We start from the raw sequence: 5,685 nt of genomic DNA, 5'->3' as shown, positions 1-5,685 counted from the left end.
TTATCTCTTTTCCCTTATGATCCAGCATTTGTAAGAGATATGTTTTAATGTTACGTATATGGTTATGTTTTGCATTGTGTGTGCATGCTATGTATTTGTGTATACTTAGTGTTGTAAGAGTTTATGTCTATAGACGTATGACAAACAACTGCATTTTCATGAGCGTGATATTTCTAAGTATGACCAATATGCAATTAAAGTAAAATATGTCGAAGCCGACGTTATATAATGGCATATTTCCCACTGTATCGCCTGTATAAATATCATCTAAACAAATAAATAAATTTAAAATGAACCTAAAAAGTTTGACACAGCTTTCATTATTATCAATTTATTTTGGCTGCCATTCAAAACAAGTATGCATTAATTATTTCCAAAGTGAAATTTCATTGTGCCACGATAAAAAAAAGATCATTAATTTTAATTATATTTATTTTTAGTACTCTTGACTAAGTAACAAGAAGCAAGAATATAAAAAGGGGAATGAAGATGCATTAAATACAAATCTTATTCGAAATTACATTTGACTGCACAAAGATTATTTTGGTTTTAAAACTAAACAAAGTGATATCGTACCTTTCGTTAAAAAATACGGTCTGCCATCATATAATGTTATATTTCTGTATTAAATTTGTGAATACTTCGTGCCATACAATTTTAATTTTAATAGCAAAAGAAAGCAAACAGATATAACAAATATGTCAGCATCATCTAATGTTTTCTATTCATGTTGACGAATGTCGTCATTTCCGGAAGGAAAATTAAAGTCGACTATGCATATAGTTATCACGTGTCACTATTATTTTCTAGTCTTAAGGACCCTTTGCGTCCATGAAGTTTATGAGTCCGGTCAAAGGCATACGGAGACAAACTGCATCTGCATTCGAACTTGTCTGGAAGAAGACGGCAAGTGCGGCCTGAATCACCACATTTTCCCCTCATGTCCCCCTTGTCATAACAACGCCCAAAGTGATACTAGCACTGCCGTCCGTCCGTCTGAGCTATGATATTACACAGTGTAACACAAACAAGGACAGTCACGGAAGTGGACATCGTTTTGATTGGGATCTGAAATGAACATATTTATTAGAAAAATCAGTAAATTCATTTTCGTCATTGAGCTTTCTCTCAGCTGATGCAAACCTCATGATGTGTTTAGCTTCTTAGAAGAGAACCAACATTTACGATCAATCACCAAATAGACATTTTGCCGTATCTATTTGTTCTGAAAACAAAGCAAACACTGTATGAAAGGTAATTACGTGAAATTACAAAGATTTTTAACAATAATTCTCACCAGTCGCTGTCAAGGAGAATGATTGGAAAGTCAACTTTACATGCATTGTTGGGTCTATCGATCTGAATGAATACGTTATGCATTAGGGAAGAAGGATATGACTTATTTTTCTAATCGGAAAAAGTAACTCCAATGAAGTTGTATATCTTGCTTGTTTTAACATATTTATTGTGTTATTATATCTCTGTCCTCCAAGGTAAGGCATTTTACCTTCTTTTCAAATGTTTTCATTTGCTATCTTATACACGGTGTTTGAAGATTTTTATTAAATATTTATCATTTTCAGACAAATCAAGAAAGGCACAAGATATGACGTGATTAATATGGATGCCGTCATCAGTAGCAATGTCGACATCAATGAAGCCATCAGTCATTGGCATCTTCTGTAGCAGTCAACGGATAGTGTGCCTAATATTTTCAGTGCCTGATGTGATGTCTCTTAACGTTAAATGTTTTCTTACGTTTTTACCATGACATACCTCAATATCAAAACAATGGCTGACACCCGCCATCTTGCTACCTCTCGATAAAATAATTCCAAAAATTATTTGTTCTCTATACAAAAAATTTGCTCGCCTTTTCGTCAATGTAGTCTCACAGGTTTCAATCCTATCTAACATCCTTCTAATACTTTTTCTTACCTACTATTCAAATTTGCTATGTAAAAAAATGGTCAAATAAATGTTCAGTGATATTGTTCATTTTGATTCTATTCAGCATATATCGTATGCTTGTTCGGTTTTGTTTAGTACTATATATGTTTTTCTCACAATTACAAAACATAACGTATATACATTGTTAACACACTGCCTTAAAATGTTGTGGTATATATATATATATATATATATATATATATATATATATATATATATATATACATATAGATATATATATAGCTAGTTAGTTTGCTTGAAGGAAATTGTGACACAGCCTTGTTTCACAAAAATAAGTTTAATTTGGCAGAAAAACATATATAAAATGGTAGGAGCAGTTCTAACAATCGCGGCAATAATTTATCTAGTACATTTTAGATAAAATATAAATAAAAAAATGACTGAAAGAGACCTGCACGTACAAAATATTGCATCAACCAAATGGTCAGCATAGTAACAATGATAATGAATATAGTTCGTAATTTTTGATATATTGATTTTTAATACCTATCAGGAAGATGAAATAAAATGCTTGGTTCCATGCAAATTTATATACAAATTCCTGATATAGTGTTTAAAAATACAGGTGCAATGGGAATATATATCCCAGTTAGTATACATCTTTAGTGAGAAAAACCTTGATTGAGTTAGGAACTAAAGTTAGTACAAACATGCAGAAAACCCAATGCGAATAAATGGAACGTGTTTTGTTGCTTGCAGAAAATAGAAGTCATGAACATCCTAATTATGTTTGACTCAAAATATAATTTGTAACCAGGTCTAAAAATGTAACTGGCATTTTCATTCAGTATAGCAACGAAAACGATATATCTTAAGACTGTATAACAATGTGCATGTGTTACAAGTATAATCAGTTGTTAATGGATTCTAGCATGCATATAATAAAGTAATTCTTCTTAAAACTGTAAAATATACAGTATCTGCAATATTTCAATTCCGTTAAAAATTCCTTTTCAAATCAAAGTTGTTTTAAATATTTGTACCAGACAGACAAAGCGACAGACAAAGAGAGAAAGCGTACTCTTACCAGTATCTGCTTATCTTTTTAGGTTCCCTACGAGAAACAATCAGTGATAGTTTAAAACAGGTTCGAAATACTTATAATAAACACACTGACACAGGAACATTTAATTATATAATTACACTTGTTTGGGGGCTTTTTGCAAAATTAAAAAAGCTCAGTCATACGTTAATTATCCTATCATTTTGGTTGAGTTTTCATCACTGCTGAGAGAGAGAGCGCATCGGTTATCATCTGTACATGATTTCCTTAAGCACAAGAGACTTCGGGTGTAAAATTTTATCTGATTATCGTTGCTTCAATCCTGACATTTCAGTTTGCCTCTAAATGAGAAATTACAGAACGAAGTTATCTGTCACACAAGTGCTGTGTGTATCAGCTTCATGTAGGTCATACATGTGCATATTTTCACACAGGTTATGTGTGTACCAGCTTCATGTAAGTTATACACGTCCATGGTTTCCCACAAGATCTGTGTGTATCACCTTCATGCAAGTTATACATGTGCATGGTTTTCCACAACTTTTGTGTGTACCTCCTTCATGTAGGTTATACACGTCCATGGTTTCACGCAAGTTCTGTGTGTATCATCTTCATGCAAGTTATATATGTGCATGGTTTCACACAGGTTCTATGTGTACCACCTTCATGTAATTTATAGACGTCCATGGTTTCATACAAGTTTTGTGTGTATCAGCGTCATGCAAGTTATACATGTGCATAGTTTCACACAAGTTCTGTGTGTACCAGCTTCACGTAGGTTATACACGTCCATTGTTTCACGCAAGTTCTGTGTGTATCATCTTCATGCAAGTTATACATGTGCATAGTTTCACACAAGTTCTGTGTGTGCCAGCTTCATGTAGTTTATACACGTCCATGGTTTCACACAAGTTATGTGTGCATCATCTTCATGCAAGCTATATATGTGCATGGTTTTCCACAAGTTTTGTGTGTACCAGCTTCATGTAGGTCATACATGTGCATAGTTTCACACAGGTTATGTGTGTACCAGCTCCGTGTAAGTCATTAACATGCATGGTTTCACACAGATTCTGTGTGTACCAGCTTCATGTAAGTTATACACGTCCATGGCTTCACACAAGTTCTGTGTGTGCCAGCTTCATATAGGTCATACATGTGCATATTTTCACACAGGTTATGTGTGTACCAGGTTCATGTAAGTTATACACGTCCATGGTTTCACACAAGTTCTGTGTGTACCAGCTTCATGCAAGTTATATATGTGGATGGTTTTCCACAAGTTCAGTGTTACCAGCTTCATGTAAGTCATACATGTGCATAGTTTCACACATGTTCTATGTGTACCACCTTCATGTAAGTTATACACATCCATGGTTTCATACAAGTTTTGTGTGTATCAGCGTCATGCAAGTTACACATGTGCATAGTTTCACACAAGTTCTGTGTGTACCAGCTTCATGTAGGTTATACACGTCCATGATTTCACAAAAGTTATGTTTGTACCAGCTTCATGTAAGTCATAGATGTGCATATTTTCACACAGGTTCTGTGCGTACCAGCTTCATGTAAGTTATACATGTCTATGGTTTCACACAAGTTCTGTGTGTATCAGCTTAATGCAAACTATACACGTGCATGGTTTCACACAAGTTTTGTGTGTACCAGCTTCATGTAAGTCATACATGTGCATAGTTTCACACAAGTTATGTATGGACCAGCTTCGTGTAAGTCATTAACATGCATTGTTTCACACAAGTTCTGTGTGTACCAGCTTCATGTAGGTCATACATGTGCATATTTTCACCCAGTTTATGTGTGTACCAGGTTCATGTAAGTTATACACGTCCATGGTTTCACACAAGTTCTGTGTGTAACACGTTCATGCAAGTTATACATGTGCAATGTTTTCCACAACCTTTGTGTGTACCAGCTTCATGTAAGTTATACATTGCATAGTTTCACACAAGTTCTGTGTGTGTCAGCTACGTGTAAGTTATACACGTCCATGGTTTTTCACAAGTTCTGTGTGTACCAGCTTCATGCAAGTCATACATATGCATATTTTCAGGCAGGTTCTGTGTGTACCAGCTTCATGTAAGTCATACCTGTGCACAGTTTCACAAAACGTTTGTGTGTACCAGCTTCATGTAAGTCATACATATGCATGGTTTTACACAGGTTCTGTGTGCACCAGCTTCATGGAAGTTATACACGTCCATGGTTTTCCACAAGTTCGGTGTGTACCAGTTTCATGTAAGTTATACATGTGCATAGTTTGACACAAGTTCGGTGTGTACCAGCTTCATGTAAGTTATACATTTGCACGGTTTCACACAAGTTATGTGTGTATCATCTTCATGCAAGTTATACATGTGCATGGTTTCACACAAGTTCTGTGTGTACCAGCTTCATGGAAGTCATACATGTGCATAGTTTCACACAGGTTATGTGTGTACCAGCTGCGTGTAAGTCATTAACATGCATGGTTTCACACAAGTTCTGTGTTTATCATCTTCATGGAAGTCATACATGTGCATAGTTTCACACAAGTTCTGTGTGTACCAGCTTCATGTAAGTTATACACGTCCATGGTTTTACAGAAGTTATGTGTTTACCAACTTCATGTGCGTTATTCATGTGCATAGTTTCACACAAGTTCTCTGTGTACCAGCTTCGTGTAAGTTATACATGTGCGTGGTTTCAGATAA

At 35.0% G+C, this 5,685-nt stretch overlaps 1 long non-coding RNA gene across 1 annotated transcript; it reads right to left on the bottom strand.

Annotated features, from left to right (window-relative positions):
• Positions 1-315: 315 nt before the first annotated feature.
• Positions 316-3,080, bottom strand: LOC149772010 (uncharacterized). Its single transcript, XR_016418058.1, has 2 exons — positions 2,999-3,080; positions 316-1,068 (listed from the first exon to the last, which is right to left on the bottom strand). It is a non-coding gene; the product is annotated as an uncharacterized LOC149772010 (long non-coding RNA).
• Positions 3,081-5,685: the final 2,605 nt, after the last annotated feature.

The sequence above is a fragment of the Sinohyriopsis cumingii genome, unplaced genomic scaffold, assembly GCF_028554795.1.
Source record: "Sinohyriopsis cumingii isolate HCF-2022 unplaced genomic scaffold, ASM2855479v2 utg001527l, whole genome shotgun sequence".
Taxonomy (NCBI): Eukaryota; Metazoa; Mollusca; class Bivalvia; order Unionida; family Unionidae; genus Sinohyriopsis; species Sinohyriopsis cumingii.
The sequence above is the reverse complement of the archived record's forward strand: the minus strand, read 5'-3'. Positions and strand labels throughout refer to the sequence as shown.